This window comes from Lagenorhynchus albirostris, chromosome 18 (assembly GCF_949774975.1).
Source record: "Lagenorhynchus albirostris chromosome 18, mLagAlb1.1, whole genome shotgun sequence".
NCBI classification, from domain to species: Eukaryota; Metazoa; Chordata; class Mammalia; order Artiodactyla; family Delphinidae; genus Lagenorhynchus; species Lagenorhynchus albirostris.
The window spans coordinates 34735001-34747912 of NC_083112.1; the positions used below are offsets into that span (position 1 = coordinate 34735001).

The 12912-nt window shown below is 40.1% G+C and overlaps 1 pseudogene; it reads left to right on the forward strand.

The window, feature by feature from the left end:
- The first annotated feature begins 3180 nt into the window (after window positions 1-3180).
- LOC132508580 (centrosomal protein of 78 kDa-like) overlaps window positions 3181-12912 on the forward strand; it is a 59210-nt pseudogene continuing 49478 nt past the window's right edge.

The following is a 12912-nucleotide window of genomic DNA, read 5'->3' on the forward strand; positions in this document are numbered from 1 at the left end:
TACAGGAACATCCAAAGTCTGTGCTTGGAAACAGTGCCCTATATTGACACTCACATTACAGATGAAAGGAAAGGAAGCATGCACTTACCATATAGATTAAATCTCACATCACACATTAAAGGAAAGGAACCATGCACTTACATTATAGATTAATACCCACATAACAGGTTAAAGGAGAAAAAAGCATGTGCTTCTCTCAAAAGTTGTAAAGAAAGCATATCTATTTCTAAATATATTTCCCAATTTCTTTTGCTTGTTTTCTGACCTTTGTAGTGCATTCTGCCATGAGGAAAATTTTAATTCTTATATAATTAAATGTATCCTTTTTTTCTTTGAATCTTAGTAAGGTGTTCCTCATGAATAATTTATTTCAAGTCTACCAGGCTTCTGATACATTTACAGTTTCATTATTTTTTTACTTTTAACTAGTTGCTGTATCTAGAATTTAGTAATGATAGCCATATTTTCCCACTTTTGTTGAATAAGTTTTGCTACTGACCCAAAATGTCCATTTTATTTTAATCTCAAATCCCTTATGCTCTTGCATCTAATTTTAAGATGTTTCCTATCCCACTGGTTGTTTTGTCTATCTGAAACAAAATGCTACCTTAATTATAATGTAATTATAATATAATAAATGTAATTAGTAAACATAATACCATATATAATAAATAGTATAATATAAAATAACAGAATATAATTTACCATATAACAAGGTCAAAAGAGAACAAAACTATACAATCACTTGAAATATACCCCGAAGATATTTTATAAAATTCAATATTCATTTCTAATTTAAATGAAATAGTAAAATAGGGATTGATGAATGCTTCCATAGTAAGACAAAATTATATATCTAAAAGAGAAAGAGGTAAATGATAAACTTTAGTAACACTGGCAATAAATACAGGACAAGATGAAGATGCCTGATATAATCTTAAAGAAAAAGTATTATGTAACATTGTCTTTGCAGCACTGACGAGTTCAGTGAAAAGAAAATCTCATAGAAAAGAGTATCTCGTTCTTCTTAATGTCTGTACACTTGTCCATTACATGAACATAACAGCTTATTTAACCAATATGTTACTGATCTGCATCTGGATTTCTAGGTTTTCATGGAATTTTATTATGCACAATTGTTACAAACTCTAGGACTTCCTCTTAGGTTTATATCTTTTGAAAGAAACAGTATCTCCATAGATGGGTTATGTGGGCTGGCAGCTAGCAGACTATGGCTACTTCTCAGTTCTTCCCTTTACATTCCTAGTCAATGCGAAAACAGAAGGCAAGAAGGTCTTCTGTTTAGAGACTCTAAAGATAGGTCTTGGTGATAAAGTCTTGGTGGTAAAGGCTAAAAATATCAACCTAGAACAAGTGTTTTTCCAGCTGTAACTATGTGTGATTCCCTTGGTTTTATTCTGTAGAGGATGTAATAAGACAAGACTGTAGGATCTGCCCTCAACGTGCTTCCAGTAAGATGAGCTAAGTCAAGTATGGTGGCATATCTAATTCAAGACAAAATATAATGGCTCCTTTTCTCTCATAGCAAAACTTCATGGAGTGAATATCGAAGTCACTGTAGGCTCTTAATTAAAGGAACACAATAAATCTTGTATTGGAAGGTGGTTATTCTGGTCTCTTTGCAGAGATGAATTGGAAATTGTCTAGAAGAAGGAAAATTACCTTAACCAAAGTTAAACTCATAAATAATTGAGCATCTGTGGCCTATGTTTCTCTCTGATCATAATTTCTCCCAATTTATAGACCTCTTTGATACCCGATTAATCATTGTCAAAGATGCAATTAACAATGATTATTACTGTGTATTAGGTTTTGCCTGGGCCCTGAAGAAACCATCCTAAATTATGAGCTATGATTGTCACTTGATTTTCTCACAAAGAACAATCAGAACTCCTGGTCTTAAGTGGCTTGGAATGTGAAACTAAGAAGTCTCTTAGATATTATTAGAGGACCCCACAGAGCCCATTGGTGAAAGTTTGGAAAACACTGGGCTTCTTAAAATTAATTCTTGTAGTGTGTTACGAAAGATGACTGAACCAAAAGGATAACAGTGTTTCTGGTTCTGTTGTTAGCGTTCTCCATGGAAACATAACAGAAGCTTCTGGACTCAATTTCCTTCCCCATGTGTGAATGTCACTGAAATATCCAACTCCATTCTATCCCCATATAACTTCAGAAACTAAGCAAAATGAAGACTCAAAATTCATTTCAAATAATGAAAGGAAGATATAATGTAGAATGGAACTGGGAAAATGCGTGGTTTAAATTCTGGGAAGTACCAACTATACAATTCTGGATAAGTTGCTTAATCTTGCTTAGTCTAATTTAATGCCCATCTCACAGGATGTTATGATGATTAATTTAATATCTTTGTATTACATACAGTGTTATGTAACTTCTTCTTGTTCTTCCTGAGTAAATTCATATCTTTAAGCAACTCACTTTAAGAAATAGTTACTTGCTTAAATTACTCTTACCTTCTATTATCAGCTGAATTGTGTCCTGCTCAAGTTAATATGTGGAAGTCTTAACCCCCAATACCTCGTAATATGACTGTATTTGGAGATAAGGCCCTTAAATAGGTAACTGAGGTCAAATGAGGTCAAATGGGTGGGCTCTATTCCAATATGACTGGTGTTCTTATAAAAAGAAAATATTAGGACACAGACATGCACAGAGAGAACAAAGTAATTATTAGTAACCACGATCATGTCGTGAATGCATGGAATACGTCACCATTTGCCAACCACCGTGTCAAGTCAGCAGAAACTACAGAAATTAAGAGCTCACCGCAGAAATTCACACACCCTTGCACCAGGTAAGGGACCACAGGCAGACGTTCACTCAGCCTCTCATGTGTCCCTCCCCGAGTGCACGCTCTCTCCTGGTCGGGGCGAGCACAGACACTTATTGGGAGTCTTACTACTTTTAAAATGCGTTGATACAACCATGTCTCACTGGATGAGTCAGCAAACGCTTTTTGCAAATCCCAAATTCTCCACACCTCCTACCTTTCGCGCTGCCCTAATCTCAAAGCTCCCGCCCCTGCTCCTCAGGCAGCGTCCCCATGTGAGGCGGGGCTGCGTGCGGACGCACGGCGAGCGCGCAGTCGTCCTCGAGCCCCGCCCCCACGGAGCCGCCCTCCGGTTTGAACAGCGTCCCCGCGCGCGGAGGGCTACGAGGCTGGCGCCAAGGGCCGGCGATTCGCCGCGGGAGGCGGCGCGGGAGCGCGGCATGGAGCGGCTAGCCTAGATGGGGCTCGTGGCCCTACGTCGTCTGGTTGCGACGCGGGTCCTGCGCACGCTGCGGGGCCGCAGCCGCCGGGCGGTGAGCGCCCGAGGGGCCGGGAGGCGAGCCTGGGACCCCAGGCGGGTGTGGGCATCGTGTCCACAGCCAGCGACTCCGAAGCCGCGCTCGGGCCGTGATCACTCGGTGAAGCTGCGCTGCGACACAGCAGCCGACTTCTTCCCGCGCTGTGAGGACCTGTGCGCGCTGCAGGACTCAGTGCCTCTGCCTGCGGGAGGGCCTGCTGGACTTAACGCCGACCGCTTCCGCGGGCTGGACTGGGTGCCGCCCCTGAGCACCCTCTGCCTCTGATCTGTATCCAGAACTTCTTCCAGCCACAGCTGGGCGAGACAGGTTTGTAGTTCCCGCTTCCGGGGGCTGTCGTGTGGGCGCTGCGAAGTGGGGTTTTAAATGGTGCAAGGTGGAGGCTGGGCACTAGAACTGGTGCCCAGTGCCCGGGTGTGCGTGCACTAGACGGGGCGTGCGGCCTAGGACTCCTGCCAGCTCGGTGACCCCGGCCGAGTGCCTTAAGGCTTCTAGGTCTCAGTGTACTCATCTGTAGCATGGGCTTAACAGTACCCACTCTCCGTGGCGGTTACAAGGACTCACTCTGTTAATGCTTGTAGACTCTGCAATGTAGAACACTTAGCACAGTTTGGAGCATCGTTAATGGTTGCACAGATGTTACCTGGTGTGTTGAATGACTTTGCCTGGTACAGACCAAAGCGATTAGGAAACTGATATATCCCAGCTTCATTTCCTTTCCACTAAAACAGGTCTCAGGATAAAAAAATCTTTTTTTTTTTTATAAATTAGTTTTATTTAGCTGCGTTGGATCTTCGTTTCTGTGCGAGGGCTTTCTCTGGTTGCGGAGAGCAGGGGCCACTCTTCATCGCGGTGCGCGGTACTCTCACTGTCGCGGCCTCTCCTGTTGTGGAGCACAGGCTCCAGACGCGCAGTCTCAGTAGTTGTGGCTCACGGGCCTAGTTGCTCCGCGGCATGTGAGATCTTCCCAGAGCAGGGCTCGAACCCGTGTCCGCTGCATTGTCAGGCAGATTATCAACCACTGCACCACCAGGGAGGCCCCCAAAAATCTTTTTTTCAATAGTCATATCATATAGTGGAAAGAGCACCGGTGTGAAGGCAGCTTAGGGTTTGAATTCCAGGGCTTATGCTCTCTGTGGCCTGTGCAGGTTACTTTTGAACTGCAATCCCCACACTTGTAAAATGACATTAAAAACCACTCTTTCTGAGGGTTCTTACAATTAATTAAGCACCTTATGTGTGTAAAGTATCCTGGCACTTGAATGAGTTGTCAGAACCAAGGGCTGCTGGAGACGATGCTTCTGCCCTAGGTAATCTCCCCTTCTACTGGGCAGCAGGTAAACACAAGCACAGTAGTCAGTTCTCTGGAAGAAGTGAGTTCTAGTGCTGCAGAGCACAGAATCTTTTTGTTTTTTAATTTAATTTTTATTTTATATTGGAGTATAGTTGATTTACAATATTGTGTTTGTTTTAGGTGTACAGCAAAGTTATTCAGTTATACATATATCCATTCATTTTCAGATTCTTTTCCCGTGCAGGTTATTATAGGATATGGAGTAGAGTTCCCTGTGCTATGCAGTAGGTCCTTGTTGATTACCTATTTTATATACAGCCTTGTGTATATGTTAATCCCAAACTCCTAATTTATCCCTCCCCGCCACCTTTCCCCTTTGCAGAGCACAGAATCTTAAAAGGGAAAGTTCAGGGTAGGCTCCTTGGAGGAGGTGCCATCCTTTCTAAGGATATGTAGAAGCTCCTGGGGTGGCAGGAGGGAGCAGTGTGTCAAAGGTTGAGAAATATAAGAAAATATGGCAAAACTAATGTACAGGACTGGAACTCAGGGTTTGGGAAAGAAATGAGAGTTGATACTGGAAACCTAGTGGGGCCCCACAGAAAGGGGCCTTGTTTGTCCTGTCAGAAGTTTGGATGTTTATCCTGAAGGCTGTGGGAAACCCTAATAAACAATAAGATGGACTTCTGGTTTAGAGGCTCACTCGGACCTTCATGTGGAAGGCAGTTGATTGGGTGCAGGGTGAATCGTAATCTAAAGGTCCCACTTAAGTTATAAAAGGTTGGACTGCATTTTGGAGATCCGAGAGAGAATGGGTGGGGCCTGGTGACCAGCTAGAAAAGGAAGGGCAGCAAGCTTGGGTGACAGTTTACAGCTGCATCTTTTTGTGAGATACAGAGCACAGTAGGAAGGGATTGGGGATGGGGAGAGGATCTTACTTGATCTTCAGTGCTGTAGAGGGGCCTGGTAGACGATTCTGGGCCCAAGGTTCAAATCTGGGCTTTTTGGGAGGACAGGTGTTTGAAGGCATGGGAGATACTTAGGTTACCCACAAGATGATACAAGGAATCATGGGTCTGAGAGTTTTTTAAGTGAGTGTATGTATATATATTATTTTTTTAATTTTTATTTATTTATTTATGGCTGTGTTGGGTGTTCGTTTATGTGCGAGGGCTTTCTTTAGTTGCGGCAAGTGGGGGCCACTCTTCATCGCGGTGCGTGGGCCTCTCAAGTGAGTATATTTGAGGATGTTTATAAGCTGAGAGAAAGGAGCCAGCAGAGGAAGGGTGTGAAGATTTAGGATAGGAAATGATTGTTCATTTGTTTTCAAAAAGCTGAATATTTATCGTGTGCCTGGCCTTTTTCTAGGATCTGGGGTTCACACCATCTGTTATCTCTTCTGCAAGGACAGTTCAACTCATCCCCTTGGTGAAGAGAAGTCACATTATTCTTTGCATCCCATTTAGGTGTAGGAACTGTTCTGTACCTCTGAAGGGACTTTACTTAAGCAGAGTAATAAGTTAGAAATCAAAAGAAATTACAGCTGGAAGGGACCTGAAAGGCCACTGTACTTAATTTTGCCACATATTTTACATTGAATGTAACAAAAATTTATTGTTGAGCCCATTCTCTTCAGAGTTCCTTCACTGAACTTCCTTTATGTCTTGCATCCAGTGGGGCTAGCTTGTAGATTTTGGCCTCCTCCTAAATTTGCTTCTTCATCCATATTACATTTTGCCCGGACTATGGCAGAAGCTCCTGGGTGGTTTCACGGCCCCTGGGCTCCGTTCCCCTGTTTATCTGCCTACTCAGTTTAAGTGATCTTCTAACGTAAAAACATATGCTTAAAATAATGCTGCTAATGGCTTGCCCACACCGAGTTAGTGCATACTAGCCTCCCAGCGTGTGCTCTGCACAGAGGCGTGTAGTCTGAACTGTGCTCGGCCAAGCCTCATGGGGCTCTTTGGCCCTGAGGAAGGGAAGCTTTTTGTGATCACTCCCTTTATCTAATCGGTCCTTCAGCAGCGGGGTGCATTTTTCTAATCAGCGGAGGCACCCTTACTCAGCCAGTGGTAGCCCCAGGCCTCATCACCTGTGGGATACAAGCCATGCTCTCTGCCAGGCTTGCTTCGGCCAGCATCTCTACTTTCTTTTCTGTCTCTTTTCACACTTGGACCCCTGGCCTTTAGTCATCCCCACCTGCAGTATTTAATGTGCCCAGCAGGTGTCAGGCTTGAGTGTCTTTGCACAGATACTCCCTGTGCGGTTAATGCACATTGTACTCCAACTCTGCATACTCTCATCTTTCTAGATTGTACTTCAGGGTTATCATGAAGCTGTCACTTAGACATAAGTTTTTGCCTCCATAGGAACCTCTGTGCATAAAAGTTATGTTTATTTATCTCATGTGATTGAAATTTTGATTTTATACATCTTCCTCCTTAAGGAAGGCTTTAAGGGCAGGAGTCGTTTCTAATCCTTAGCACAGAATAGATGCTTTGTTTTTTTATTTAGATGCTTTTTTTTTTTTTTTTTTTTTTTGCGGTATGCGGGCCTTTCACTGCTGTGGTCTCTCCCGCCGCGGAGCACAGGCTCCCGACGCACAGGCTCAGCGGCCATGACTCACGGGCCCAGCCGCTCCGCGGCATGTGGGATCCTCCCGAACCGGGGCACGATCCCGTGTCCCCTGCGTCGGCAGGCGGACTCTCAACCACTGCGCCACCAGGGAAGCCCTTTAGATGCTATTTAATAATGATAAAATATATGGTTTAAGTCACTCATTTTACAATAATTTTGGTTTAGGTTGTGACAGAAATAAAGTTTACAGAAGTCGTGTTCCTGCGATTAGAAATAAAGATATGACCTTCTAGTTGTGTAAAGCTCTTAAATGCTGTGTAAGTGCGTCGTGTGCGCTAAGGAACCTGGAGCTAAGTGGGGTAGTTGTGTGAGAGAGAGACTTAACTATGTTAACAAAGGTAAGCCTTCATTGTGTCCTGCCAACATTTGATAGCTGCTTTTGGGGCAAACTAAACCAATAAAATGTTAAACTGTTCCTCCCCATTAAATGGATTGAATAAATCGGCCACTTCGGTGCACCTGTGTCTTGCGAGTTGTCCACTTGAAGATGGACGTTTAGAAAGTGAGTTTCAGTCTTGTTTAAGTCTCTTCCCATCAGACTGGTCTTGTGATTTCCTACACACCATGTTACTTCCTGTCTACCTTTTCTTGGTGTTGTTCATGCCTGGGTTGTCTCCTGTGCCTGCTCAAACCTTGGTCCATTCTCATATGTACCATGGAAGTTTGTCATGCTGGATACTGTCAGAACTAATTTTACTTAAGTTTGTGTTAAGCCACAAACCACACATTTTGTATATTTTCTGTTTTTTGTGTTTGTATTTTAGTGTTTCTCTTCAAGAAATATTATGGGAAGAGAAATAGCAAGATGTAAAGAGCAAAAAAGTCATGATGATCTTTAAATTGTTACAACATGTATCTGCAGTCATAATTATAATAAACTGTGGTATGTGTTAAAATAGGAAATATATGTCATGTCCCGTAAGAGCAGCAAACTCATTGGTGTTAGTGGGGGGGGTGTCATGGAAGTAATCACAAAGCAGGTGACTGTAAGTTGGGGTCCTGAAATATTAGTGTGTGTTCCCTGTGTCCAGTAGTGGTCTGGAGGGGTCAGGAAGCCTGCCTTCAATTTGAGGGAACAGAGAGTTTGAGGTTCTCTCTCTTCTATTGCTGTAGTATACTGCATAGCAGCTAATAAAATAGGGTTTATAGTTGACATTTAATTCGATGATTGATCATCAAGATTGGCATGTATCATTGGAAATGAAAATAGGAAGAGTCTTAAGATTTTTAGGTTTTTCTTTTTTTTCCTATGTCTCAAAAGGTATGTAGTGTTTTACTGAGTGGTTGGGAATAAAGTTTGCAGTATTCAGTGTATTCAGTTTTAGTATCTAAATAGAATTAAACTGCTGCTGTTAACTGGAATAACACTTTGTTACTGACAAGTTTTAGAATGCATCTGTTCGTCAATTACCTGTTTGGGAAGATTGTAGTTAATGATTTTAAGAATGTGGCTATAAACCTCCAATTGACTCAAGAAAAGCAAATAAGTCAAGGTTGACAAATGTATAGGCTCTTCATCTTATTGTGTGTGTGTGTGTGTGTGTGTGTGTGTGTGTGTGTGTTTCTGTTATTTGTCAAGGTGTAAAGAACTTTATCACTCTTAAGAAAGTAGACTTCACGGGGTGTAATCTGACATGGCAGGGAGCAGATCACATGGCCAAGATCTTAAAGGTGATTTTTTTATGTTTGAACTTTCATGAAAACATATGTGATTGAAGCACATTAATATATTGGTACAAATGGCAGTTAATTTTTGTCTTTTGATACCTGTGAATGCAGATTTCGTTTTGTTGAAAGAATATGACCAGTTTTCAGTTTGGGATTCTACCATTCAGTAAAGATAGTCCACTTAATTTTAGAAATAAGAGATTTAATATATAATACATAATAATATTTTTATGTAGTTTTAGTTACTGAAAACATTGATTGTGATACTGTCAAAAAACTATGCCATTATAGTCTTCAAGACTTAAATGAATCAAATGTTTATTAGCTGCTGTAGTTTATAAACTAATAAAATCACTACATCAGCGATTTGTAAATACAGTTTTTAAAATAATGCCTTACCAACTTTACAGACTGTATTTAGGCCTAAAGTTATTTAATAATTTGACATGAAGCCTTTTTAATAGTTTGATGTTGCAGATCAGGGATAGGTAAACTATGGCTGGTGGGCCAGATCCAGCCTGTCGCCCTGTAAAGAAAGTTTTTTTGGAACATAGTCGCACCCATTGTTTACATGGTAGCTATGGCTACTTTCACCCTACGCCAGTGGGGTTGAGTAGTTGCAACAGAAACTGTGTAGCCCGCAAAGCTGGAAATGTTTAAATTTAGATTTTAAAAATTGAAAAATTCTTTGAGCCTATACAGGGCAAGTGCATTGACCCCTGAGGTTGAAAACAGTCAAGAACTTGGGTGCTGAAGCCAAATGGCCTAGGTTCAAATTCCCTTTCTCCCATTTCATAGCTAGTGACCATGGACAAATCACTTAACCTCTGTGCCTCATTATGAGGTTTAAATGAACTAATTTGTATAAATAGTGCCTGGCACATAATAAACACTGTGTAAGTGATTGCTGTTATTTCTGCTTGCAGCTTTTATAAGTTATTGTTAATAGGAAAATGACACTAATGATTTTCGTTTTAGAGTGTCAAAGGCACTTTGAGTCTTTTATTTTTTCAAGAATGTAATAACACTTTTTCATTTAAAGTCAGTGTTCCCTATTACAATAATTTATTTTATGAATATAAAGAATTAAATGTCTTTAAGACAGTACTTGTGGTTAAATGTCAAACCATTATTTTCCGAAGGCACATCAAACTGGCTCTGCATAGTCCAGGCCTCTAAAGTTTGTGTGCATACCTTAGGTAACATGTGAGATCTATTTTGTAATAGTTTTTAAAATAATGCCTTGGACTTCCCTGGCGGTCCAACAGTTAAGACTCTGCGCTCCCAATGTAGGGGGCCCGGGTTCAATCCCTGCTCAAGGAACTAGATCCCACATACATGCCGTAACTAAGAGCCCGCATGCCACAACTAAAAGATCCGGCATGCCGCAAGTAAAGATCGGCACAGCCAAATAAATATTTAAAAATAATAATAATAATAAAATAATGCCTTAGATTTAGGAAAAGAAAATATTAGAACCTATTAGCCTTTGTATCATTTTTAAAATATCTGTGTGGTTTATAGTGTACATACATTATATGTATAGAACTTTGTGCATATAATTTGTTAATAAATAAGATGTATATTAAAAAGTTTTCTTATGGGTTGCCCAGTCAGGTGTTTGGAGACCAGTGGAGGACAGAATGATGACATTTAGAGCCTCAGCAATGGTAGAATTTAGAACCAATTCCCTGACTTAGAAGATCAGGAAAATAATTCATAGACTGTAATTGAGTTGTCCAACTTTACATAACTGTTCAGAAACAGGTCATCCAGTGACTGGAATCTAATCACTGACGGACTAGAATGTGGGTCACTGGACTCGTAAAGCAGAACTGACTGTTTAATTTCTCAGCTTGATTCTCCTGGCACATATGCTTGATACGTGTGTGTGTAAATCTCTGACATAATAAGCCATACTCAGTAGGCACACCCTGTTTCCTTATTGAAGCATCTTAATTTTGTCCCATTAAATCTTTGAACTATCAGACTACCAGAAGGCATGAAGAAACCTGGGCTGAGAGTCTTCATTCCAGGAGACCTGATGTTGACTGTATGGCTGGTTTGAGACGCATCACTCTGAACTGCGACATGCTCATTGGTGACCTGGGTACAAGTGCTTTTGCAGAATCTCTTAGTGAGGATTTGTGGCTTGTAAGTAAATTCTAAAATTGAAAATAATTGAATTTTTAATATGATACATGCTTAGCTTTTGGCATGATACTGTCGTGATAGGAATTTTTTTAAAGCCTCATTTTTCTGATAGGTTTTATTTTGCTTGTCAGCTTTCTCTATGAGTTGCATATATTCATTGTAGAAAATGCAGAGTTACAAGAGAACAATTACCTATAATCTTAATACCCAGACATAATCACTGTTCATTTTGGTGTATATACTTTCAGTCTTTTTTTTTCTGTGAATGTATTTTGTACACTTAGGGATAACAAAAATAAAATTGTAGTATACTTGCTATTTCATATTTCTGCTTTTTTCATTTAATGATATATCATGTAGTATAGCATCATATTGATGTCCCATAGTTTAATCAATTCTTTGCCATTAGATTTAGACAGTTTGTTTTTCCCTGTCAGAAACATTGTGAATACGTTGTATATACATCTCTGTGTCCATCGGGATTACTTCTGTAGAATAAGGAACTAGAAGTGGAATGACCTGAGTGTGACATATTTTTAAGACTTTTGATACACATGGCCAAATTACCATCCAGAAATGCTATGCCAATCTGTAGTACACCCCAACAGTGGATGTGAAGCCTGCCTCTCACAAACACTGGCTTGTAGCACTTGTAAAAAAATGTAAAACTACAAAAATGAGTACCTCTCCATTTTCTATGCAAGTAGGATTACTCCAAATTTTATAACATTTTTCAGTTAATTTAGTATGAGCATTTTAGCAAGTCAGTAAATTTGCATCTCCTGCATCATTTTTTGTGAATGTTCAGTATTCCATTATATGAATATGCCACAGTGCACATAGATTATCCTTTCTTGTATATAAGCTTTGTCCAGTTTTTCAGTTACAAATTGTACTCTGATATATATCCCTACCTATATCTCTGACTATTTCTTTTGGTTAAATTCTTAGAGAGTTGTTGCATCAAAAGGGTATAGACATTTTGAAGACTTTTCTTACAGAATCGTGGCTTAATCTGATAGGAGAATAACCACATTTTGTTTTATTTTGTATTCATTTGATTTCCTGGTGAGGTTTACTGGCTGTTTGTATTCTTTTGGCTAGTTGGTTAATTACACCGTGTGTCCATTCTTCTGTAGTGAGAGTTTGTAGGGGTTGTATCATATCCTGTCAGATCCATATGTCTGACTTGCTATTTCTGTATGTCATGGGGTGTTGAAAGACTCCAGTTATTTTAATGTGATGGTCCACTCAACACTTAAATAAGTGACTCATGATAGTTTCCTTTCATGTAATAGTTTTTAATACCTGTGCTTTGGTGATGATCCCTTTTGTTTAAATGAGTAGGTTGTTCAGCCCCAGAACTACTAGAAGTCATGATCATTTGTTCTGGTTTTTGTCTGACCTTTTACCGCGAGAGTTCTTGGCCATCATACTTTCATGATAGGTTTTTAGTATGTATTCTCTATTCACACATTGCTTGAATTTGTTATTAGTATGTATTCTCTATTCACACATTGTTTAAATTTGTTATTATTTGTATCCTCTTAGACTTGTCTTTTTTGCTCTAAAACTAACAGTTATTACATTTCTTCTATTTTGTTTTCCCCTTTTAACTAGTTTCAAGTGTGATTTGGAGCTGAAGATCATGATCAAAAGAATGCATTGCATTTCTGAGCTCCACCAGGTTTTGCTTGTGAGGTTTACATGCCACTGCCGCCCTTGCTAATTATGAACTGAGATTCATTTTGTGATGCTTTGTGCTCACAGGTTATATATACAGTTATTCTTCAGTTCTGTAATTGTAAAAT